General features: G+C 44.3%; 1 protein-coding gene across 3 annotated transcripts in view; it reads right to left on the bottom strand.

Annotated features, from left to right (window-relative positions):
• PAG1 (phosphoprotein membrane anchor with glycosphingolipid microdomains 1) overlaps positions 1-26,943 on the bottom strand; it is a 248,022-nt gene that overhangs the window by 20,688 nt on the left and 200,391 nt on the right. The gene's annotated exons all lie outside the window — the stretch shown is intronic.

Below are 26,943 nucleotides of genomic sequence, written 5' to 3'. Positions count from 1 at the left end.
GTTGTTGAGGACTATGTGGTGTTTCGCCCATCTGTAATGCTAGCATGTAGGCCAACATTGGTTCATGTCGCCCGTTGTGTACACAGATTGATAAGAAGTGCGTCTCAAGTCAGCATTAAAAGTTCCCCCATACAGTTGTGGCCAAAAGTATAGACACCCCTGCAATTTTGTCAGATATTACTTAGTTTCTTCCTGAAAATGATTGCAATCACAAATTCTTTGGTATTATTATCTTCATTTAATTTGTCTTAAATAAAAAACACAAAAGAGAATGAAGCAAAAAGCAAAACATTGATCATTTCACACAAAACTCCAAAAATGGGCCAGACAAAAGTATTGGCACCCTCAGCCTAATACTTGGTTGCACAATCTTTAGCCAAAATAACTGCGACCAACCGCTTCCGGTAACCATCAATGAGTTTCTTACAATGCTCTGCTGGAATTTTAGACCATTCTTCTTTGGCAAACTGCTCCAGGTCCCTGATATTTGAAGGGTGCCTTCTCCAAACTGCCATTTTGAGATCTCTCCACAGGTGTTCTATGGGATTCAGGTCTGGACTCATTGCTGGCCACCTTAGAAGTCTCCAGTGCTTTCTCTCAAACCATTTTCTAGTGCTTTTTGAAGTGTGTTTTGGGTCATTGTCCTGCTGGAAGACCCATGACCTCTGAGGTAGACCCAGTTTTCTCACACTGGGCCCTACATTATGCTGCAAAATTTGTTGGTAGTTTTCTGACATCATAATGCCATGCACACGGTCAAGCAGTCCAGTGCCAGAGGCAGCAAAGCAACCCCAAAACATCAGGGAACCTCCGCCATGTTTGACTGTAGGGACCGTGTTCTTTTCTTTGAATGCCTCTTTTTTTCTCCTGTAAACTCTATGCTGATGCCTTTGCCCAAAAAACTCTAGTTTTGTCTCATCTGACCAGAGAACATTCTTCCAAAACATTTTAGGCTTTTTCAGGTAAGTTTTGGCAAACTCCAGCCTGGCTTTTTTATGTCTCGGGGTAAGAAGTGGGGTCTTCCTGGGTCTCCTACCATACAGTCCCTTTTCATTCAGATGCCAACGGATAGTACGGGTTGACACTGTTGTACCCTCGGACTGCAGGGCAGCTTGAACTTGTTTGGATGTTAGTCGAGGTTCTTTATCCAACATCTGCACAATCTTGCATTGAAATCTCTTGTCAATTTTTCTTTTCCGTCCACATCTAGGGAGGTTAGCCACAGTGCCATGGGCTTTAAACTTCTTGATGACGCTGCGCACGGTAGACACAGGATCATTCAGGTCTTTGGAGATGGACTTGTAGCCTTGAGATTGCTCATGCTTCCTCACAATTTGGTTTCTCAAGTCCTCAGACAGTTCTTTGGTCTTCTTTCTTTTCTCCATGCTCAATGTGGTACACACAAGGACACAGGACAGAGGTTGAGTTAACTTTAATCCATGTCAACTGGCTGCAAGTGTGATGTAGTTATTGCCAACACCTGTTAGGTGCCACAGGTAAGCTACAGGTGCTGTTAATTACACAAATTATAGAAGCATCACATGATTTTTCGAACAGTGCCAATACTTTTGTCCACCCTCTTTATGTTTGGTGTGGAATTATATCCAATTTGGCTTTAGGACAATTCTTTTTGTGTTTTTTCATTTAAGACAAATTAAATGAAGAAAACAATAACAAAGAATTTGTGTTTGCAATCATTTTCAGGAAGAAACTGAGTATTATCTGACAAAATTGCAGGGGTGTCAATACTTTTGGCCACAACTGTACATTTCACATAAAAGTCTTCTAAACCATATACTGTGTATGGCGGCTTCCTGACTATCACCAGACAGATTATGAAAGGTGATATATGGATCGAGTGCTTGCTATTTAGTCCCAAATGTGGGTTTTTTGGCAGGGAGGTAAACCTGGCAGAGTCTCTCGTAAATGACACAAACGATCGGCCGATCTTAAGTGTTCCTTTTTATATGTGAGTCGGACAACAGCTATCTAATGTGTATGGATAGTTTCAAAGCATCAGTATGAGAGAGTTGGAAAGGTAAGGAGTGAAGGAGAGAAAGAAAGGAAAATTAAGAGAGAAAGAAAGCGAAAGAAAGAAAGAAAGAAGAATGAAAAAAAACAAAGAATGAAAAAGAAAGAAAAAGAAGGGAAAAAGGAAAATAAAAAAGGACAAAGGCAAAAAAGGACAGAAAACTAGAAAGCGATAGAAAGTGAAAGAAAGGAGATAAAAAGAAAAAGGACAGAAAGAAAATGAAGACAAAGAGTAGAGAACGGGAGAAAGGAGATGTGATAAATGTATATTTCCCCAATTCCTAGATATCTGCCTCAGCCTTCGGGCTCTTAGTCACTTGCCAGAGTCTCTCGCATAAAAACCCGGCACTGCCGCCGACACTCGGACCGAAGCGTGTGGCTGCATAGAAATACATGTAGCCGCACGCTCCGGTCCCAGTGCCGACGGCAGTGCTGGGTTTTCATGCGAGAGACTCTCGCAAGTGAGTATGAGCCCTTAGTGGAAATCTGTCCACAGGTTTTTGCTTCCTCATCTGAGAGCAGTCCTATTTAGGTAAAGAGAAGTTGAATCCAACAACAATTTCTGGACGCAGCGGTTCTGACACAGTCACAGCTCGTGGATTTAGCATAAAGCAGAGCTGAGAAAGCTAACCCTGCCCACACCACAGCTAACCCCACCCACACCAGGCTCTGTATATACAATGTCCATAGACCGTGAAGTACTTAGTTGCAAGACCAGTTTGGGAATGATAATCTCTTCGTGATAAGTCCTTCACAGTTAGTAAACAACAGCACACACTTTGACAAGTGACACATCCTTGAACTCTGTGTTTCAGCCTCTATCTGCTTCTGTTGTCAGATTATATAGCAAAAACCTGTTGACAGATTCCCTTTAATTATAAGCACTACACTGCTCTGTAAATTTAAAGCAAGTCTGTGAATCATTGGAAGGCAGTCTGCTGCACAGCAGATGTAATTTCCTGTAACTTGAGTACCCATCCCCAATGTAATGAAAAGCAGGTTATCCAAGTAGAAAGTGAGAGCATGCGTGCAAAATAAAGTCCTGCAGCCAGAGAAAGTCAGGTTTTTCACAGATACAATGGGGAAAATAAGTATTTTATACATGACCCCATCTTCCCTTCAATACGATGCAGTCGTCCTGTCCTCTTTGTAAAAAAATGCAACCCCCAAAGTATTGTTTCCCCCACCATGGTTCATGGTTGGGACAGTATTCTTGGGGTTGTACTCGTCCTTCTTTCTCCAAACACACTGAGTGAAGTTAATCTCATCTGACCACATGACCTCCCATGCCTCCTCTGTGTCATCCCTATGGTCACTGGCGACCTTCAAACCGGCCTGGACATGTGCTGATGTCAGCAGGTGGACCTTGCATGCCCTGCAGGATTTTAATCCATGACGGCATAGTGTGTTACTAACGATAATGTTGGAGACTGTGGTCCCAGCTATCTTTAGGTCATTGGCCAGGTCCTGCCATGTAATTCTGAGCTGATTCCTGACCATTCTCAGAATCATCCTTACCCCAGGAGGTGAGATCTTGCAAGAGCCCCAGACCGAGGAAAATTGACAGTCATCTTGTGTTTCTTCCTTTTTCTAATAATTGCACCAACAATTGTTGCCTTCTCTCCAACCTGTTTGCCTATAGTCCTATAGCCCATCCCAGCTTTGTGCAGGTCTATAATTTTGTCCTTGGTGTCTTTAGACAGCTCTTTGGTCTTGGCCATGGTGGAGAGGTTGGAGTGTGATTGATTGTGTGGACAGGTGTCTTTTATACAGGTAACGAGTTCAAACAGGTAATGAGTGCAGAGAGTAGGAGGGATTCTTAAAGAAAAACTAACAGGTCTGTGAGAGTCAGAATTCTTGCTGGTTGGTAGGTGATCAAATACTTATTTCATGCAATTTAATCATTTAACAATCAATGATTTTCTGTTTTTTCTCTTAAGATTCTGTATTCTGTCTCTCACAGGTGAAGTGTATCTACGATGAAAGATACAGACCTCTCCATTCTTTGTAGGTGGGAAAACATGCAAAATCGTCAGTGTATCAAATACTTATTTTCCCCACTGTAGATAGAAGGTAGCAGCTGTGACTGCACGGGTCTGTATAGGAGCAGTATACCCCCACCCTCCCTGATTCAGAATTGTACACAGCTTTATTACTGTACTATGTCAGAGATTCAATCAGTTAAATAACAATGAGAGCCTTTGTTATAATAATTACAATCCATTTTTAATTACGAGGCAATCTGCTGTGAATACATTTGAGCTTAGAAAATTCTGTTACTTTAGAAACCTCAGAACTACGAGAAATAAAAGGGACAAGGCTGAAAAATCTGAATAGGCCCAGTGGTTGTCAGGGAGCTGGTGACTATATTAGGTGGTGTTACCTCCACGGCGTCCACCTTTTTCCCTCTCTGGACACAATTACAAGACATCAACATTCAGAGTATATTCACGTAATTTATACCTCAGGGCGGCAGGAAAATCAATATTTCATTCCAGGAGAGCAGAGCTGAAGTGTAAATGTGACGCTCGGGGTGATTATATAGAAGCACATTCAGCGATAGGACAAATACAGTGTCATGTAGAAGTTTGGGCACCCTTGGTCAAAATTACTGTTATTTATATTATATATATATATTCTTCAGCTTCATTAAAACCAAGCCCCCTCTAAACTTGTGCCAAGAAAACAGCAACCATGAGTTCTTCTAAGCAGATGCCTAGCGCTCTAAAAATGGTGGAGGCCCACAAAGCAGAAGAAGGCTGTAAGAAGATAGCAAAGTGTTTTCAAATTGCCTTTCCTTAGTTCGAAATAGCAGTTACCAGGAATAGTGAAGGTCAAGATATGGTCTGGAAGACCAAACAAAATTTCAGTGAGAGCTGCTCGTAGAATTGCTAGAGAGGCAAATCACTGCCTCTACAAAAGACCTGCAGAAAGATTTAACAAACTCTGGAGTTGCGGTACATTGTTCTACTGCTCAGAGACACCTGCACAAATATGGCCTTCATGGAAGAGTCATCAGAAGAAAACCTCTACTGCGTCCTCACCATAAAATTCAGCATCAGAAGTATGCAAAAGAACATCTAAGCGAGTCTAATGCATTTTGGAAACAAATCCTGTGGAGAGATGAGGTTAAAATAGAACTCTTCGGCCACAATGATCAAAAGGTATGTGTGGAGAAAAGGGGCACAGAATTTCAAGAAAAGAACATCTCTCCAACCATTAAGCATGGGGGTGGATTAATCATATTTTGGAGTTGTGTTGAAGACAATGGAACGGGAACATTTCACACGTAGAGGGAAGAATTAATTCAATGAAATTTCAACAAAATCTTGACACAAACATAATACCATCTGTAAAAAAGCTGTTTAAAAGAAGATTTCTAGAAAAGGATAATGATCCTTAACACATGTCAAAATCCACAATAGACGACCTCAAAAGGTGCAAGCTGAAGGTTTTACAATGGCCTCACAGTCCCCTGATCTGAACATCATTGAAAATCTGTGGCGTTTACAAGCCGTGACACTTTCAAAAGGGGCTGCTACTAGGTACTAACCAAACTTTTGCATAGGCCGATTTTCCTTTCTGTAATTTTTAAAAAGTAAAAGATGAAAGTATATATATATATATATATATATATATATATATATATATATATATTGTGAGAATCATGTGGGAATAGTGGATGAGGGCAGGTATATCTCGCCCAGATTCCTTTCCTATGTGGCCTAGTCTGGTCAGTGACGCACCTGCTTACTAATGGATAATGGGAGGTGGATATAAAAGGATGCAAGGTGGTTGTGTGAGTGTCTCAGCCTGGGAACACAGAGAGCCTGTCTGTGTGAGAGACACACGTGAGTGGAAGCAGTGCCCACTGCAACTGTGGTTTGGCTGGACGGGAGAAGCCCGCCAGTTGGTAGTTAGGTTGTACTTTTAGTTAGTGCCGGACAGGCAAGGATTTGTTTTATGTTTTATTTCCTTTTGCATTGCTTTCACCGTTAATAAACCTGACCCAGGGTCAGTTACACCCGAATCCCAGCTCTGCGCCTGAGTTTCATGCTGAATGCACGTGACCTTTGACCCCAGCAAAGGCGATACCGGAGTGTTTTATCACATTGTGGTGGAGAACGCGGGCATCACGTTGCAAGCATGAGCATGGAGGACGTGGTGAAAGCGCTGGTACAGTCCACCGCCGTCCAGCAAGAAGCTAATCGGGTGATGATGGCCCAGCTGAAGGAGTTGGTGGACATGACAGCTACCGATCGTTCGCTTCTCCAGCAGGTGGCGCAGCGCTTGGCAAGCTTACCTGAGCTTAACCTGGAAGCCGAGTCGAGAGTGATTCACGTGAGTCGGTACTGGCAGAAGATGACGACCGAAGATGACGTCGAGGCATACCTGACCACGTTTGAACGGATGGCGGTGCGAGAAAAATGGCCGAAGGCACGATGGGCCGGCCTGATTGCCCCGTTTCTTTCCGGTGAGGCCCAAAAGGCTTATTATGACCTAGAGCCTGAAGCCGCGCAGGACTTTGACAAACTGAAAGCCGAGATCTTGGCCCGGCTGGGAGTGACGACCGCTGTCCGTGCACAGAGAGTGCATCAATGGACTTATCAGCCGGATAAACCACCGCGGTCACAGATGTTCGACCTGATGCACGTGACGAAGAAGTGGCTACAACCCGAGGTGTTGACAGCGCCAGAGATAATCCAGAGAGTCGTCATGGACAAGTACCTGAGAGCTCTACCGCCAGCCCTGAGGAAGTGGGTAAGCCATGGAAATCCTACGACGGCAGATCAACTGGTGGATCTGGTTGAACGTTACTCCGTGGCGGAAGGACTCAGAGACGACGCTACCCCACCTCGTTCTTCATCATCTCCACGTGGAACCGGTAAGACTGTTCCAGGGAGTAGGGGAGATGGAAAAATCCCTAAGACAGTGGGGGAGGAAAACAGGACTGCCCGCACTGCAAGGCCGAGAGTAACGAACTATGGTCTAAGCAAGCGGCCCTTTAGGTGTTTCCGCTGCCAAGAGATAGGACATATTGCTGCGAACTGTCCGGTCACTACTGAACCCATGCAGTGCGACGTCACAGACTCTAAAAACCGCATGTCTATGGTTGCACGGGTAGTGAGTCTGAATGCCGGTCAAAAGGATGTGGAAAAACACCTGTGTGATTTAACTGTTGATGGCAAAAATGTGGTGGCATTGTTAGACTCGGGAAGTGTGGTGACTCTGGTGAAGGCCAGTCTGGTGTCAGCCCCGACTGGACCATCAGACAAATTTTCTGTAACGTGTGTGCATGGAGACACCTGTTCGTACCTCACCACGGTCATATGCATTACTACTTCCCATGGGTCTGTGCAACATAAAGTGGGACTCGTCCAGGCGTTATTGCATGATGTTATCCTGGGCCGGGATTTTCCCCACTTCTGGCAATTGTGGGAGAATCAGTTGATGCCCTCGGGTAATCGGGTACATGATTCTTCTCCCAGGGCGCGTGTGGGTCCCGAACCCCTGGAAGAGGTCTCCCCGAAAGACTCGGGGGAAGAGTCTGCGGGAAATGACCTGCAGTTCCCGTTTTCAGTCATGGCTGGTGATACGGAGGAGACCAGGGAAGAGGAGGAGGCCGACAGCCGTCCACCTCCCCGTTTGCCGGATTTAGAAGTTCAGAAAGATGACTTCCAAAGCGAGCAAATAAAGGATCCTACCCTTTCTCAGGCTAGGACAAATGTAAAAGTGATAAATGGGGTACCCGTAGAACCTGGCTCTAGGCTGGCATATCCTTACATGGTTCTGGAGAATGATTTACTCTATCAGATAGAGAAAAAGGGGGAAGATACGGTGCAACTATTAGTCGTGCCAAAACCCTACCGGCGGCAGGTGCTGGACCTGGCCCACGGACATGTGATGGGAGGTCACCTGGGAGTCCAGAAAACCACCGAAAGGATATTACACTGTTTTGTTTGGCCAGGCATGCATCACGATATTCGTGTATATTGTGAGTCTTGTCCTGACTGCCAAGCCTCTGCACCTAAGCCCCGGTTCTGTAGCCCTTTGGTACCCCTACCTATTATTGAAGTCCCGTTTGAGAGGATTGGGATGGATTTAGTTGGGCCCCTTCCACGGTCTGCACGTGGACACCAACATATCCTGGTCATCTTGGATTATGCCACTCGTTACCCGGAGGCCATCCCTTTGCGTAACACGGCCACCAAGACGATTGCCAAGGAACTGGTGCATGTGTTTAGTCGGGTCGGTATACCAAAACAGATACTCACCGACCAGGGGACCCCCTTTATGTCCAGGATAATGAAGGAGCTCTGCCGATTATTACAAATCGAACCGTTACGCACATCCGTGTATCACCCTCAAAAAGACGGGTTGGTTGAACGGTTCAATAAAACTCTGAAGCAGATGCTGAGAAAGGTGATAGACAAGGATGGGAAGAACTGGGACTATTTACTTCCGTATTTGCTTTTTGCCATCAGGGAAGTACCCCAGTCTTCCACGGGATTCTCGCCTTTCGAGTTATTGTACGCCCGACGTCCTCGCGGACTGCTAGACATTGCAAAAGAAACCTGGGAGGGTCAGGTCACTCCATTTAAAACAGTGATAGATCACGTCACACAAATGCAGGACCGTATTGCGGCTGTTATGCCTATCGTCAAAGAACACATGATACAGGCTCAAGGAGCCCAAAAAAGAATCTATGATAGGGGCGCCAAGATCCGTACGTTTGCACCCGGAGATAGGGTGTTGATCCTGGTCCCCACGGTGGACAGTAAGTTCCTGGCAAAGTGGCAGGGCCCCTTTGAGATCAAGGAAAGAGTTGGTGAAGTAAACTACAAAGTATACCAGGCAGGTAAACGGAAACCTGAACAGATTTATCATGTAAATCTGATAAAGCCCTGGAAGGATCGGTCTGCCTTGTCAGCGGAGCTGGCCCGTCCTGTCTGCTCGCATACCATACCGGAGGTACGGGTTGCAGAGACTCTCTCGGAGCGGCAAAAGACTGAGGTCAGGCAGTTTCTACTTCACAACCAAAAGTTTTTCTCAGAAAAACCCGGGCAGACTACGCTAATAAAACATGACATCGTAACGGAACCTGGTGTCACAGTTCACGTAAATCCCTACCGAATCCCGGAAGCGCGCCGTGAAGCCGTTTCCCGAGAAGTGAAGGCAATGTTAGAGTTAGGTGTCATTGAGGAATCGCACAGTGCTTGGTCCAGCCCGATTGTGCTAATTCCTAAACCGGACGGCACCATCCGGTTCTGCAATGACTTCAGGAAACTGAATGCTGTCTCAAAATTTGATGCCTACCCCATGCCCCGGGTCGACGAGTTGATAGATCGGTTAGGAAAAGCCCGGTATATTACGACCCTAGACCTAACAAAGGGGTATTGGCAGATCCCTCTGGTGGAGGCTGCCAGAGAAAAGACAGCATTTGCTACCCCAGAAGGTCTATTTCAGTATGTGTATATGCCGTTTGGTCTGCACGGAGCACCGGCGACCTTCCAGAGACTGATGGATCGAGTCCTGAGGCCACATAGGCAGTACGCTTCGGCCTATTTGGACGACATTGTCATTTACAGCTTGGACTGGGAGACTCATCTCCAGAAAGTACAAGCTGTGATTGACGACCTGTGGGAGGCAGGTCTAACCGCGAACCCCAAGAAATGTCACATCGGGCTAGAAGAAGCCCGGTATTTGGGGTATGTAATTGGGAGGGGTGTTGTTAAACCCCAGGTTGATAAGATTCAGGCGGTTCAGGACTGGCCACAACCTGTCAACAAGAAGCAGGTGCAAGCCTTCCTGGGGATCGCCGGCTATTATCGCCGGTTCATACCCAATTTTGCAGCCATCGCTACCCCCCTGACGGATCTTACAAAAGGGAAAGACTCCGTCATGATTAAATGGAGTTTAGCGGCTGAAGAAGCCTTCCATAGCCTAAAACGGGCACTTTGCTCTCAGCCCGTACTGGTGACTCCGGACTTCCGCAGCGAGTTTGTGGTACAAACGGATGCCTCTGATACCGGTATCGGGGCCGTACTCTCACAAGTGAGGGACGGAGTGGAACACCCAGTCCTCTATCTCAGCAGGAAGCTGAATAAACACGAGCAAAGGTATGCAGTCGTAGAAAAAGAGTGCCTCGCCATTAAGTGGGCTCTAGAGGCCCTCAAATATTACCTGGTGGGCCGAAAGTTCAGGCTGATCACTGACCATGCCCCTCTCAAGTGGATGCACTTGAACAAGGAACGGAATAGCCGGGTGACCCGGTGGTTCCTTGCCCTGCAGGCCTACACTTTTACGGTGGAGCACCGCCCAGGAGTACAGATGGCAAACGCAGATGCCCTGTCCCGAGTGCACTGTTTGGCGAGTGTCATTGCTCGACCGGAGTGGTCTGAGCAGAGGGGGGGGATATGTGAGAATCATGTGGAAATAGTGGATGAGGACAGGTATATCTCGCCCAGATTCCTTTCCTATGTGGCCTAGTCTGGTCAGTATCGCACCTGCTTACTAATGGATAATGGGAGGTGGATATAAAAGGATGCAAGGTGGTTGTGTGAGTGTCTCAGCCTGGGAACACAGAGAGCCTGTCTGTGTGAGAGACACACGTGAGTGGAAGCAGTGCCCACTGCAACTGTGGTTTGGCTGGACGGGAGAAGCCCGCCAGTTGGTAGTTAGGTTGTACTTTGTTTAGTTAGTGCCGGACAGGCAAGGATTTGTTTTATGTTTTATTTCCTTTTGCATTGCTTTCACCGTTAATAAACCTGACCCAGGGTCAGTTACACCCGAATCCCAGCTCTGCGCCTGAGTTTCATGCTGAATGCATGTGACCTTTGACCCCAGCAAAGGCGATACCGGAGTGTTTTATCACAATATATATATATTTTTTTTTTTTCACTTAAAATACAAAGGAAATGTGTCATTTTTAATTTTAGGCCTTTTAGAGATCATTTCATCTTCAACTTGCTTGACTGTTCACAATAACAGTAATTTTGCCCAAACTTTTACATGCCACTGTATTGTTCTATCTGGTGACAGTGACTCTCCTGATTAGTAGGGTCCTGGCCTCCCCAGACATGCTGATATAAGGCTACGTTCCCGCAATGAGTATTTGGTGAATTTTTGATATCTGTGGTTTTCTGAAACTATTATAAAAATTAGGTTACTTTATTTTGGCATTTTTATCATGCTTTTACGCTGCGGTTTTTGTGTCTTTTTGGAATGTCATGTTTTAACTAAAGCTGCTTTGTCTTTGATGCTTCCTGGAATTTGGTTTTGAGGGCCACACTTGCGAGTGCAATGCAAGTCTCTTGGATCAATACCCGGCAATGCCGCCGGCACTCGGGACCGGACAACGCAGCTGCATATATTTCTATGCAGCTGAACGCCCCGGTCCAACCAGCCGGCGGCAGTGCCGGGTATTGATGAGCGAGTTTCTCGCATTGCACTCGCAAGTGTGACCCCAGCCTTACTGATACAGTCACTTGTGGACACAGAAAAGGACCCCTGTTGTGAGTTAATTCTCCCCTTCACCTTTGATGTCTGATTTACTCCCTCTGCTGGTGAAGAGAGATAGTGAAATTGATTGGGATGGGATGAACCTGTCATCTGAACAGGCGGAGTGTGATTGGACATCTGAAATTTCTGAGTGGATATAAGGCAGCTGACGCCCTGCAGGGCTGCTGGTGATCCTTTCTGCTCTGAGCTCTTGCATCCAGCTTGGTTCCTGTCTACTAAAAGCTAAGTTTTTGCCCTGCTGTTGTTCCATGAGATTTTGTCTGGTTTGCTTAGTGTTTGTGTTCAGCCAGTCCTGGTTGGGACTGGCTGAATTCCATTTTTGTCTCTGATCAGTTGATCGCTTTGCTCTGTTTTCAGAATATACCTGAGTGCTGATATAGTGATTTTGAAGTCTAGCGACTTCAGGGCCTTTTTCCCTATCAGACGGTTGGGACATTTTTGGTAGGGTTTTTTGCGGATTGCAGCCAGCATCTTTTCTGTCCTGTCCTATCTAGTTAGTTGGGCCCCATCGTTTGCTCAGCCTGTCTTTCTGTCTGTGTTTGTGTTTTCATCTGTTTTTCACCGACAATACATGTTGGGGGCTGTCTATTGCTTTGGGGTCTGCTCTGGGGCAGTTTAGGTTTCCCCTTTCCTTCTTTAGGCTTATGTAGTTCTCCGGCTGTGACGAGGGATCTAGGGCACCGTAGGAACCCGCCACGGCTACTGTTCGTTGTGGTGTATAGGATCAGGGGTCTGCAATCCGATAGCTACAAACCTCTCCGGTTTTCTGGACTTAGCTTGTATTTTTGTTTTCTCCTCCTCCGGTGACTCATTCATAACAGAATCACCAGCCATACCGCAGATTCTAGGGTGCTCAGCAGGAGAGAATTGTAAAACAAAAAAAAAAAAAAAAAAAGAAAGAAAAAAGTGTCAGAATTTTTTTTTTTTTGTATGTGTATATTTTTTCCTCTCTTTCTCTGAGGCCGTAGAGGGAATTTTTTCTCAATGGAGATTAAGCAATTGTCTGATCGTGTGGAGCAGCTTACTGCTGAAGTGCGGGGAATTTCCGCCTATCTTGCTCATTCACATGCTGTTGAACCAAAGATCCCTACTCCTGATGTGTTTTTTGGGGATTGGTCTAAATTTCTGAATTTTAAGAATAATTGTAAATTATTTTTTGCCTTGAAGCCTAACTCATCGGGGAGTTCCGCGCAGCAGGTTAAAATTGTCATCTCTTTGCTGCGCGGCGATCCCCAGGATGGGGCGTTTTCTTTGAAACCTGATGATCCTATTCTGACTGATGTGAACGAATTTTTTCAGGCCTTGGGGTTGTTGTATGATGAACCTAATGCTATTGATCAGGCTGAAAAGGCCCTGTTGGCATTGAGCCAGGGTCAGGATTCTGCAGAGTTGTACTGTCAAAAATTCCGAAAGTGGGCGGTCCTTACTACCTGGAATGATGGTGCCTTGGCAGATCTCTTTCGGAAGGGTTTGTCAGAAACCATAAAAGATACTATGGTGGGATTTCCTGTTCCCTCTGGTCTTGACGATTCTATGTCATTAGCCATTCAGGTTGATCGGCGTTTGCGTGAACGCAAAACTGCACGAGAGGTGTTGCCACCTGTTGAACAAATGTCTGAACCTATGCAATGTGATAGTTTTGTCTAGGGCGCAACGTCAGGAGTTCAGAAGGTGTAATAAGCTGTATTTTTTTCTGTGGAGATGCCTCTCATATTATTTCTGTCTGCCCTAAACGAGAGAAACGTTTTGCTGTGGGTGGTGTTCAACCTAAGTTTCTTCTGGCAATTACTCTGATCTGCTCCCTGTCCACATTTTCCGCTAAGGCTTTTGTGGATTCGGGAGCAGCTCTGAACCTGATGGACTTGGATTTTGCTAAACGTTGTGGGTTTCCTATGACACCTCTGCGGACGCCTATCCCTTTGAGGGCTATTGATGCTACTCCTTTGGCGAAGAATAAACCTCAGTTTTGGACCCAGGTGGTAATGCGGGTCGCCCCAGACCATCAAGAAAATTGCAAATTTTTGGTGTTGCATAATTTTCATGATACCATCGTTCTGGGGTTTCCCTGGTTGCAAATCCATAATCCAGTTTTGGATTGGAAATCTGTGTCTGTGGTGAGTTGGGGTTGTCGGTGTGCCCTTAGTGATGCTCCTATTTTCTCCACCTCTCCCCAGTCGCATGATGTTCCTGACTATTTGGCTGATTTTTATGATGTATTTAGTGAGAATGAGTCTGCGGTCTTTGCCTCCTCATAGGAGTTATGACTGTGCAATTGAGCTGAGCCCTGGGTGTAAATTTCCCAAGCGTCGACTTTTCAATTTATCTGTACCCGAGCACGAGGCTATGCGATCCTATATTAAGGAGTCGTTGGAGAAGGGCCATATTAGACCATCCTCTTCACCCTTAGGTGCTGGTTTCTTTTTTGTGGCCAAGAAAGATGGTTCATTAAGGCCTTGTATTGACTATCGTTCCCTCAACAAAATTACTGTTAAATATCAGTATCCGTTACCCCTGATTTCTGATCTATTCTCCAGAGTTAAAGGTGCTTGCTGGTTTACCAAGCTTGACCTCAGGGGGGCGTATAATCTTATTCGCATTAAGCAGGGGGATGAATGGAAGATGGCGTTTAATACTCCGGAGGGACATTTTGAGTACCTGGTGATGCCTTTTGGGCTCACTAATGCCCCTTCTGTCTTCCAGTGCTTCATGAATGATATTTTCCGAGACTTTGTGGATAAATTTTTGATCATCTATCTGGATGATATTTTGATCTTTTCCAAGGATTGGGACTCTCATGTGGAACATGTTCGGACTGTGTTCCGGATTTTGAGGGAGAATTCCCTGTATTCCAAGGGATCTAAATGCCTTTTTGGTGTACAGAGGATTTCATTTTTAGGATTTATTTTGTCTCCGTCAAATATTGAAATGGACCTGGCCAAGGTACAGGCCATTTATGATTGGGTTCAGCCCACTTCTTTGAAGGCCCTCCAGAAGTTTTTGGGTTTTGCTAATTTTTATCGTAAATATATAGCTAATTTTTCTGGTATTGCCAAATCATTGACTGATTTGACTAAGAAGAGGGCTGATGTGCTGAATTGGTCTCCGGAGGCTGTTTCTTCTTTTCAGGAGCTGAAGCGAAGGTTCACTTCTGCTCCGGTTTTGCGGCAACCTGATGTCTCACTCCCGTTTCAGGTAGAGGTGGACGCTTCTGAGATTGGTGCAGGAGCTGTTTTGTCCCAAAAAGATCCTGTAACATCTAAAATGAATCCTTGTGCTTTCTTTTCCCGAAAGTTCTCCCCATCCGAACGTAACTATGATGTGGGGAATCGGGAACGGTTAGCCATGAAATGGGCATTTGAGGAGTGGAGACATTGGTTGGAGGGAGCTAAACATCAAGTCGTGGTCCTTACTGACCACAAGAATTTGATTTACCTGGAGTCGGCCAAACGCTTGAATCCTAGACAGGCTAGGTGGGCCTTGTTTTTCACGTTTTGATTTTGTGGTCTCTTTTCTTCCGGGCACTAAGAATGTCAAGGCAGACGCCCTCTCTAGGAGTTTCTTTGCTGATTCTCCTATTGTGACCAAGCCTGCTACCATCTTAGGTGAGGGGGTAGTTCTTTCTGCCATCTCGCCCGATTTGAGACGTGTTCTGGAAGAGTTTCAGGAGGACAAACCTGAGCGTTGTCCCATTGGAAAATTGTATGTTCCTGACCAGTGGAGGAAGAGAGTGATGTCTGAGGTTCATTGCTCCGCATTGGCTGGTCATCCAGGTATTTTTGGTACTAGAGATTTGGTGAGTCGGTCTTTTTGGTGGCCCGCCTTGTCTCGTGATGTCAGGAATTTTGTGCAGTCCTGTGGGACTTGCTCCCGGTCTAAACCTTGTTCTCGCTCTAGTGGGTTGTTGATGCCTTTGCCGGTGCCCAGGAGGCCATGGACCCATATTTCAATGGATTTTATCTCTGATATGCCTGTCTCTCAGAGAATGACTGTTATTTGGGTGATTTGTGATAGATTCTCCAAGATGGTCCATCTTGTACCACTCCCTAAGTTGCCATCTTCCTCAGAGTTGGTGCCCTTGTTTTTGCAACAGGTGGTTCGCTTGCATGGATTCCTGAGAACATTGTATCTGACAGAGGAGTTCAGTTTGCTTCTAGATTTTGGAGGACTTTCTGTTCCAAGCTGGGAATTCAGTTGTCCTTCTCTGCGTTTCACCCTCAGACCAATGGGCAGACGGAGAGAACAAACCAGACTTTGGAGTCGTATTTGAGATGTTTTATTTCTGCTGATCAGGATGATTGGGTTTCATTTTTGCCCTTGGCCGAATATGCTTTAAATAGAGATAGTTCTGCCACTTTGATGTCAACTTTTTTGTAACTTTGGGTTTCATCCTCGATTCTCTTCAGGGCAGGTGGAGTCTTCTGCCTGCCCAAATATTGACACTGTGGTGGAGAGAATGCACCAGATTTGGGACCAAGTGGTGGATAAGTTGTCTCTCTCCCAGGAAAAGGCCCAGCGGTTTCCCAACTGGCATAGGACCATTGGTCCCCGGTTTAAGGTGGGTGATATGGTTTGGTTGTCATCAAAGAATATCTCTATGAAGGTGGCTTCTCCAAAGTTTAAACCTAGATTTATTGGACCTTCCAAGATTTTGGATATTCTTAATCTGGTCTCTTTTCGATTGGCTCTTCCTGTTACATTCAAGATCCATAATGTGTTTCATAAGTCTCTGTTAAAGAGGTTTGTTGAGCCAGTAGTTCCTGTGGTGGCACCTCCTGACCCTGTATTGGTTGAAGGTAATGTGGAATAGGAGGTTGAGAAGATACTGGATTCTCGTCTGGCTAGACGGAGACTCCAGTATTTGGTTAAATGGAAGGGTTATGGCCAGGAGGATAATTCTTGGGTCCCTGCATCCGATATTCATGACGAAAGATTGGTTCGTGCTTTTCATCGGGCCCATCCTGATCGCCCTGGTGGTGTGGATGAGGGTTCGGTGACCCCTCCCTCAAGGGGGAGGTACTGTTGTGAGTTCATTCTCCCCTTCACCTTTGATGTCTGATGAACTCCCTCTGCTGGTGAAGAGAGGTAGTGAAATTGATTGGGATGGGAAGAACCTGTCATCTGAACAGGCGAAGTGTGATTGGACATCTAGAATTTCTGAGTAGATATAAGGCAGCAGACGCCCTGCAGGGCTGCTGCTGATCCTTTCTGCTCTGAGCTCTTGCATCCAGCTTGGTTCCTGTCTACTAAAAGCTAAGTTTTTGCCCTGCTGTTGTTCCATGAGATTTTGTCTGGTTTGCTTAGTGTTTGTGTTCAGCCAGTCCTGGTTGGGACTGGCTGAATTCCATTTTTGTCTCTGATCAGTTGATCGCTTTGCTCTGTTTTCAGAATATACCTGAGTGCTGATATAGTGATTTTGAAGTCTAGCGACTTCAGGGCCTTTTTCCCTATCAGACGGTTGGGACATTTTTGGTAGGGTTTTTTGCGGATTGCAGCCAGCATCTTTTCTGTCCTGTCCTATCTAGTTAGTTGGGCCCCATCGTTTGCTCAGCCTGTCTTTCTGTCTGTGTTTGTGTTTTCATCTGTTTTTCACCGACAATACATGTTGGGGGCTGTCTATTGCTTTGGGGTCTGCTCTGGGGCAGTTTAGATTTCCCCTTTCCTTCTTTAGGCTTATGTAGTTCTCCGGCTGTGACGAGGGATCTAGGGCACCGTAGGAACCCCCCACGGCTACTGTTAGTTGTGGTGTATAGGATCAGGGGTCTGCAATCCGATAGCTACCAACCTCTCCGGTTTTCTGGACTTAGCTTGTATTTTTGTTTTCTCCTCCTCCAGTGACTCATTCATAACAGGCCCCTGTACCAGGGCACTATAAGGGCAATCTGCAGCCCAGTAGCTCATCAGAATGCCAAATTTCCCTTGCTTTGGAGGTGGAAACAGGCCCCTTACCTCTTGGGCCTTTGTTCGGCAGCATCAATGATATGTTCGCCCCTGAATACAGTCATGTGTGGATTACATGAATTTTTTACCTGCAAATTTTCCACATCTAATACAAGTCTATGGGGAGAATCTGCACATAAAACTCAGCTTTCTCACAGGAGAAGTTTACATTCTGCTGAATTCAAACACGCACCGCAGGTCAGTTTACGCTGGATAAAAAGTAAAACCACAGTGGGCAGGAGAGTTCGATAAATCCCATTCACTTTTCTGGCACTGCAAGATGCTGCATTTTTGCACAACAAAAAACACAGCGTCAAAATGTCACAGGGGGAACCTGAACTAAAAAGAGAAGTGCGATAGGTTGCTAGAAAGGTTACAGGCGCCCATACCATTAAAAGGGTTTGTACAATCTAGGGGTTCAACACTGCAGCCTAGGTAACCACAGACTTGGGAATCCTCACAGGATTCGCTGGCAGCGGGCGGTCATATGACCGTAGGTATGTGATTTGTATACTTCTGGCCACATTCCGTCTAGACGTCTCCAGACTTGCTCAGTTCACTTGTATTGAGCGAGGCCGTGCATGTCTAGTTGGCACTTGATCGTATGTATGCAAATCGCATACTTGTGGTCACATACCCGCTCCCGTGACCAGACAATCCTTACAGCACGCACACAAAAAGACTGCAAACTTGAACCCAAAGTCTGAACAACCCCTTTAAGAGACAGCTGTCCAGTGAACGTTTGTTCGGCCGATAGCTCTCTTTTCCAACTTCCCCATAAGCATTAACACTCAGATCAGATGAACATTTAGGAGTTTTTGAACAGTGTTTACTTTCACACACTGGTTGGGAATTAAGTTGGTAGGGCAAGGTTTACTTTCACATGCTGGTTGGGCATTGGGTTGGTAGGGCATTGTTTACTTTCACACACTGGTAGGGCATTCAGTTGGTATGGCATTGTTTATTTTCACACATTGGTATGGCATTAAGTTGGTAGGGCATTAGGCTGGAAAAAAAAAACAGAAGCATGTACATGAGATTGCAGAAATCTCAAAGCTTTTGCTGGTAGTGTAAAAATTTGCTTTTAATTTGCATTAATAAAAAACACAGCAAAGACACAATGTGTGAACATAGCCATATGTGAAAAAGGACGTCTCGATGAAGCCCTAGTCTGCTTTTTATATTTTGTCTATAATGTTCTTGCTTGCAAGAAGCCAAGCCTAAATATAAAAAAAATAATATAACTAGTAGTAATTGGCATCAATGATGGACACATATGGCGGGAGACCCCTGTACATGGCAGTATATAACTTCTTGCTTACTCAATGCTAATGTCATGCGATTTGGATGCTACTCAAGGAGCTCGTTCATGGTTCTGGAGTAACTTGGGGACCAACCTGCCAATCCACCTGTATTTCATGGCGTCACGGATGGGGGCATCAGAGTAGTCCCTTATGTTCAATTTGTCTTGTAAAGTAATGGTGCCCCCCCGATGGAACTGCATAGGTTGCACAAATGGTACCGTACGTCCATTCTTTCGTATGTGTTGTGCATGTATTACATGGGATTGTGGATATTACCACTTTTTATTGCTAGCGAGCCTTTAAACAACAGCACAAGACTTATGTGCAATATCTACGTTTTTTTCTATGGTGTTGTCCTACATTCATGTGTTTAGCAACAAAACCAATCCCCTCTGCCTCAGCAGACCAGGACAGTAAAACTAATCTAGCATCTCCGAGGAATTCCTTTCCAAGCAGTTTTCTCCTTGTACCGCCACACAGCAAGAGTAATTATACAATCTAATGAACTGAAACTAATGCAATCTCAAAAAATCTTTCTGCATAATGAATAACAGGGGCTAGAAAGATACAACACAAGGACACATACGACATCCCCCCCCCCGTATACAGATATAAAGAGGTTCGTAGATTAAAGATGGCGCTCCCCACTGTGACTGATGTGGAGCTCACAGAATGGGTAATGACAATGTCTTGTGGACTGTAGTACACAATATAAAATATAGCAGTGGCAGGATGCATGAGCAGCAGGTGTCCGAATGACATGACAAATACGGTATAGAGGATATTAGAAGTCTACACGCCCCTGTTAAAATGCCAGATTTATTACATACCGTATATATATAAAAAAAAAAATCAGATCAAGAAGAATCATTTCAGAACTCTTTCCACCTTTAAAAGTGGATAAGGACATACAGTCTTGACAGCCACATTCCTCACCCCCTGAGACAAAGCTAGAGCGAAACGTACGTCGGGGATCTCTGCCTCACATGGTTGTATGCCTCTATATGCACTTTGCACTTTTATTTTTGGCTGGGCAACATGGCTTATATGGGAGGAGAGGCGGTGTTTTCACTTTAGGCAGTATGGATGTACATGTCGTACACTGCGTGCACTGTATCAGCTACCACCCATATGAGCCTTACTAGGCTGTATGCCTCCATATGCACTTTGCACTTTTTAGCTACCACCCACATATTTGGTGGCATTAGCCCAGGGTTGACATAGGCCTTTATTGTATGCCGTATGCGATTTAACTCTACTTGTACTAGTCATCTTATGTACCACATTTATTTATATTGTTACTTTTGTACAGACAGTCTGTGCACATTGCACTCTGATTACAGAAAGTACTGTGTGGGTCTATTTAGGTACACTACTTGGATTTTTAGTACATTGTTACTGCAATTTACTGAGCCTTATGATATGAGTGATATTTGCTGTGGTAGGCCTTAACTGTGGATCCTTTTTCCATTCTGTAGCTACATTTACCTTTTCTTGATCATATAGTCCATGTGTTTCACAGTAGGCTACATGTTTTAGTCGCTTATTTGTCTGTAAACTTATACTCTGCATGGCGATATGTGTACATATTTATCTTGTGAGGTCATATTGGACATGTGTCTCTTTTAATGTTTTTATTTTGTTTGCCATATGTGCAGTAATAAAGGATACATTATTTTATGGCTAAACTTCATGTGTCTTGTTTGATGAATTAGTTGATTTTTGAAGTGCCATACATTAGGCCCATTTTTTGGGATATATTTTCACACCTAGAATTGGCTGTCTTTGCCCAATCTTCCTTACAGGAGTGCTCTAAATCTGTCAGATTGTGAGGGAATTTCCTGTGTACAGCGCCCTCTTTTGGTCATCTTACAGATTTTCAATTAAAATTGATTGATATAATTATTTTCAGAATTCCCTCTACCTTGACTAAAATCCCAGTTCCAGCTGGCAAAATAGCTCTGAAGTACAATGTTCCACCCACCATGCTTCACTGTGGTTATAAGTGTTCATTTGGTGATGCGCAATGTTGGCTTTGTGCTAAACATACCCTTTGGAATTATGGCCAAAAAGTGCAACCATGGTCTCATCTGACCATACTGTTATGAATGTGTCACCGAGGAGGATGGCAGGAACAGGCTAAGCCACAGAAAACCAGAGAGGTTGGTAACTAAGCCGACTGCAGACCCCTGATCCTATCCACACAACTAGCAGTAGCCGTGAAGTGTTCCTACGATGCCCTAGACGCTTCGTCACAACCGGAGGACTAACTAATCCTAAAGACAGAAAGATGAAATCTAAACTGCCCCGGAGCAGATCCCCAAAGGAATAGACAGCCCCCAAACATATATTGTCGGTGAGACAAGATGAGACACAAACACAGGCAGAGAACAGACTGAGCAAACAGTGGGGGCCCAAGCTGTCTAGACAGGACAGGATAGAAAAAGATACTGTCTGCAATCACGCACAAAACCCTGAAAAAGTCCAACACTACTGATATACAAAAAAATCTGAGATGACATGATCTCACCCCCGCTAGATCAGCACTCTGGTATAAACTGGCAGCAAAGCAAAAAGATACTAACATAACAGGGGACTGAACAAGCTGCAACATATGAAGCAGGGCCCAGCGCTGCCCCCAGCAGGGAGCACACTGAACCCTAGCAGCAAAACTGAAAGCAAAAAAAGACACAACCAGATTAGATGCAAAGGATTAGCAAAAGAATCACTTAGCTGAACATGCAGATCAGGCAGGGGACAAAAGAGCTCCAAATGCACACAGAGAAAATAATCACCAGCAATCTTCAAGAGCAGCCAGCTCCTTTATATGCTCCCAGCCAGCAATCCCAGATTCTCAATTATCATCGTCAGGTGGAGAACCTCCATCCACCTGGCCAGCTCCACTACTCTCAGTAACCACCAGAGGGAGCAGAGGGAGCTTCGGCTCAGAAATCCAAACAAGGGAGTTCACCACACCATACCACATTTTCCCACATGCATTTGGCAGATGATGTAGGTTGTGGCAAAGCAAACAAAGAATAAACATAAGTCAGCTCACCAGTAACCTCCGCAGACCTCGGAACTCCGTGTAGACTAACATGAGACCAATCAGGAGAAAAGTTATTTGTTCCAGCTGTGTAAAATCAATTCTTCTTTATTCCATCATTTTAAAATACAAAAACTCTCCATTGTGTATGCCATAGCCACGGACATGGCAACGCGTTTCGATCTGAGTGATGGCTTTGATAAAGATGGCTCAGATCGAAACGAGTTGTCGTGTCCGTGGCTATGGCATACACAATGGAGAGTTTTTGTATTTTAAAATGATGGAATAAAGAAGAATTGATTTTACGCAGCTGGAACAAATAACTTTTTTCCTGTGTGGCAAAACAAAGCCAAGCTTGGACATTTTTCATTTTTGTAAGAAAAGTCTTCCATCTTGGCACACTATCCCACAGTCCCAACATCCCCGTATACAGATATAAGAAATAGCGCTCCCTACTGTGATTAATGTGGAGCTCACAAAATGGGTAACGCGTGGCAGTACCCCTACACAGAAGATGGGGAAGCTGCCAAATACAGGATCAGACCTCAAATAGTGAGTTTATAATCTGCCACCAAGGAGACACATGGGTCTACATAGGAGCTGTAGACACAATCTATATTTACAGTATTTTTTACCTTAGACGTACCGTGCTGTGCAAATTAATTGGGACAAAGCATTATTTTATTTATTTTTTTAAGTAAAATCATAAGTTGGTACCAGTCAGTGATTCAAACCAGTTTTAACTGCTTTGAACTGGCACTCACACCTGTTCAAAGCAGTTAAAACTGGTTTGAATCACTGACTGGTAACCAATTTACGATTTTACTTAAAAAAATGCTTTGTCCCAATTAATTTGCACAGCACTGTATTTGAACGATAAAAACACGCACATATTCTACAAACTAAAATTAATTTGTCTTTGTGTTTTCTTTTAAATACCGTAATACTCACATTATCAACCTCTGTAATAGTTTATAATTTATACCATATAAGAGATGGATCTCCGCAGACATTTATTCACAAATATTTAGCTTCTCGGAACAAAATCAGCGGCGTGTGATCCCATGAGCAATCGCGGCACGATTCTCCATAATAATGAAGGAATATTAAGACTGCAAACCCGAAAAAAAAAAAACCTGTAGGCATATAATGTGCAGATAAATCATATCTAAGGAGAAGATCAGCCCCATCTAACTTAAATTAATGCAACAGCAAATGTAATTGTGCAGCTTAAGAAAGGGAAGAAAAGGCATTAATTAAATTATGGTCGCTAATTAGCTTGTCTTGTCATTTCAATTCGGCAAGCTCCGCTCACTGGACCAGATAAATCACGCGTGCCCGCCTCGCCCCGACATGAATACATTTTATTCAGACCCTAAATGACATCTGTGCGGAGTTGGAGGTTAATGCATGGCGGGATCATCAGTTTTGCTTAGCGATGATTTGTTCCTCTGATTTGTTTGCGTTGGTTCTGGTCTTTTTATAAAGTAATTTCTCCAGATTATCCGAAGTTATTATATCCCGGTGATTATCAAATGACCATACTGAAGATCTGCCTCAATACAAGGACAGAAAATTCCGCCATGTCGGATAGCTGAATGTATTACCAGTTACTCCAGTGGGAAGTGGACATAATAACATCTGCAATCCGTAATCCAATCTGCCAGAGAATGATGGAGGACTGGAGGCGGTCCAGTTGCTAAACCCTAAAGGCCACCATACATATTAGAAAAAAATTGTTAGTTGGAAAGAAAATAAATTCATCACAGACCGCCCTTGGCAGTGCTGGATTTTTTTGGCCAGTGATGCACCCAATGCCGACCATCGGCCAAAAAATCCAAACGTGCCCGATCAGTGTGTTGAAAGATAATGAATATTGGTCGGTTAATGGCTGAAATGAACGATCGCTTATTTTAATGAAACAGCAGATTGACAGTCATGGTTAAATTGAACATTTTGACCAATTTTTAATCCAATGTGTATGGGCGGCAGTACTCTGATTTTCCGTTACACGTGTATACGCTGCGATCCCACCTGTGGGTGGCTTGAGATTGGGTGGCCGAGAATGGGTCCAGTTCCTTCACTTCGTGTCACACAGAGTTCTCTCTTACTCTTGGCCCGTGTTCGAACAAACAAAAAACTGGAAATGCAGCACAAATGCATATCCCTAGCTAGTATTCTAGGGAAAGGACACCATTGTAGGCATTTACTACAGGCCACCTGTGCAAGCTGAAGATATGGATGAACACTTTATGCATCAAATGGCCAAGTTCTCCAAAAAATATGACATAGTTGTCATGGGAGATTTCAACTATCCAGACATTTGTTGGGAATCTCTCTCAGGCAAAACTAACAGGTCAAGGAAATTCTTATCCTCTCTGGCTGACAACTTTATCTTCCAAAAGGTAAGGGAGAAAACAAGGGGAACTGCTACCTTGGATCTAATCCTTATAAACAGGGAGGAAATGGTTGAGGAGGTAAAAGTGGCTGGGACCCTAGGAAGTAGCGACCATGCTATTTTAGAATTTTGGATAACTAGAGGCGGAAGACTTGTGAAGACTCAGACGTCAAGGTTAGATTTCAGAAAGGCAGATTTTAAGGGACTCAGAAAGAGAATTAGGGGGATCCAATGGCTGGAGATCCTTAAGGACAAAAATGTCCAGGAAGGATGAGAAATCTTGAAAAATGAAATTATCAAAGCACAATTGTTAACAATTCCAAAAAGAGGGAAGAATAGGAAGCATTTAAGGAAACCAGGATGGATGAACACAGAACTTAAGCACATGCTAAAAAGGAAGAAAGAAATGTTTATAAAATGGAAAGAGGGAGGCATATCTAAAGAATGCTGTCTGCAGAACTTGCAGGGCACAAATCAGATTATCTAAAGCTGACAATGAATTGAGGCTTGCAAGAGACGTCAAAAGCAATAATAAAGGATTTTGGGGATATGTCAAGTAAAAGAAAAGTCAAAGATGCTATAGGATTTTGACAGGATGAAAATGATGAAATGGTAAGACAGGATGTTGAGAAGGCAGAACTTTTAAATTCCTATTTTGCATCTGTTTTCTCTCAGAAAGGAAATGTAACACCAACTGTTCTTCACTGTCCTATTAAGGGAATAGAAGAATCCAGGATATCTATAAACAGAAAAATAGTGTGGAAACACTTAGCTAACTTAAACGAATTCAAGTCTCCAGGTCCAGATGAATTACACCCCAGAGTACTGAAGGAGATAGCAGAAGATTTTTGAACCCCTCTCCATAATCTTTGAAAATTCTTGGAGAAAAGGAAAAGTCCCAGAATACTGGAGAAGAGCAAATGTTGTTCCTATCTTCAAAAAGGGGAAGATGGTGGACCCAGGCAACTATAGGCCGGTGAGTCTGACTTCTATACCAGGAAAGATCTTTGAACAAATTATTAAACAACATGTATGTCAGTACCTGGATAAGAATGAAGTGATTAGCATGGGTTTGTAACTAATAAATCATGTCAGACTAACTTAATTTCCTTCTATGACAGAATCACTGGGTGGATCAGGGAATTTAGACTGTGAGCCCCAATGGGGACAGTGAAAACGGTGTCTGGAAAGCGCTGCGGAATACATTGGTGCACGCATACCGAATAACAGACCTCTACCTGCATTTTTCGAGAAGATGGTATATGGAAGATCGCTCAATTCTGTCGTACGCATAAAAGCAGTAAATGATCACATAAATCTAGCCGTGACATAAGCCGCCACAGTATGTAAATCAGGCGTTCACTCGCCCTCCGCCATACCGTGATGAAGTTATCTGGCCGAACACAATATTGTGACATTGAATGAAAACTACTTCTGTAAATGGGAGTGAGGAAACACGTAAGAATCTGGATTGCAAGATTGATGTGTCAGCGGGGTAGGAGAGACGGAAGAGATTTCCAGTTGATTGCACTTATTAAATTCCGAGAAGCAATGTTCAGTGAGGCAATACCGCTAGGACTGTGATAATGCCGGGCTATGCTCTAATTCCCACACTAAGTGCCACCGATGAGCTGTAAACCCCTGTAAAGTCCCTCCGCACGGGCTGCATACATAACATGGGCTCCGGGCACCATCTTACAGGCAGTGTCACATAAAGGGTACTCCGATCATTTATGACCGCTACCGGGAGAACGAGGGTCAGCATCTACAGAGGACAAGGCTGCCGCAAGCATGTACAGTATGCAGATCGGGGATGTGGAAATCTACATAAAAAGGACGTGAGGATTTGGGGGAAGATTTGACTGTGGAGTAAAATTACTAAAAGGGAGTAAAAGGGGTCCTCCAACCATGAAGGTGTCCACAGCTTATGACGAGGGGGGCACAAGACTTCTCCCTACAGGTGGGGACACAGAGGTGAAACTCCCCACTTGTTGGGTACATTTTCTAATATGCAAAAATTACAAAAGATTTTAACGTTAGAACAATACAACCCTCTTCCAGGACTGACGGCTTTTATCACATACAACCAGTAATGGGTCAGTACAACGCCGGACGGACATGCACATTTCACAGAGCTTATTATTCTTGAATGCATTTATTTCCCACAATTTACATCCACAAAAACATCTAATATACACATTCCATGAAACCATTTATCACCACAGTTCAGGTGTGCACGTTTCTTCTTATCGTAGATTATACTTGTGTAACGGGGCAGACGACATGTCACCATAGACGCATGGCACATTGGCCGCACCATCCTGTTCACATGTAGCGTGCAAAGCTTGGAAACTTCTCTGAAACTCAATATGTAATAGTAATTCCAACTTACCCCCTATCCACATGGAGTCTCACCACTAACAAGAATTGGAGTCCTGAGGTGCCCCTTGAAATAACATGTGAGGTTCAGGGGGTTGGGGGTTAGGTTGCACATAAATATAGCATGCATGTGGGGTCTGTGTGTACACACAATGCTACTGTCCCTACGAGCTCCTATATCAGTAAAGCTTTTATCCTGCACCTATTTCCTTTTTATGTTCTTTTATCCTTTTCTGCAGTGTTCCCTGCCCTCCCAGAGACTGTACATGCTTTTTTTCCCTGTTCATGCTGTGGAGATCTATGTACAGTACACTAACCCGTAGTGC

This window comes from Dendrobates tinctorius, unplaced genomic scaffold, assembly GCF_039654945.1.
Source record: "Dendrobates tinctorius isolate UK_male_01 unplaced genomic scaffold, ASM3965494v1 ptg000165l, whole genome shotgun sequence".
Lineage (NCBI taxonomy): Eukaryota > Metazoa > Chordata > Amphibia > Anura > Dendrobatidae > Dendrobates > Dendrobates tinctorius.
The sequence above is the reverse complement of the archived record's forward strand: the minus strand, read 5'-3'. Positions and strand labels throughout refer to the sequence as shown.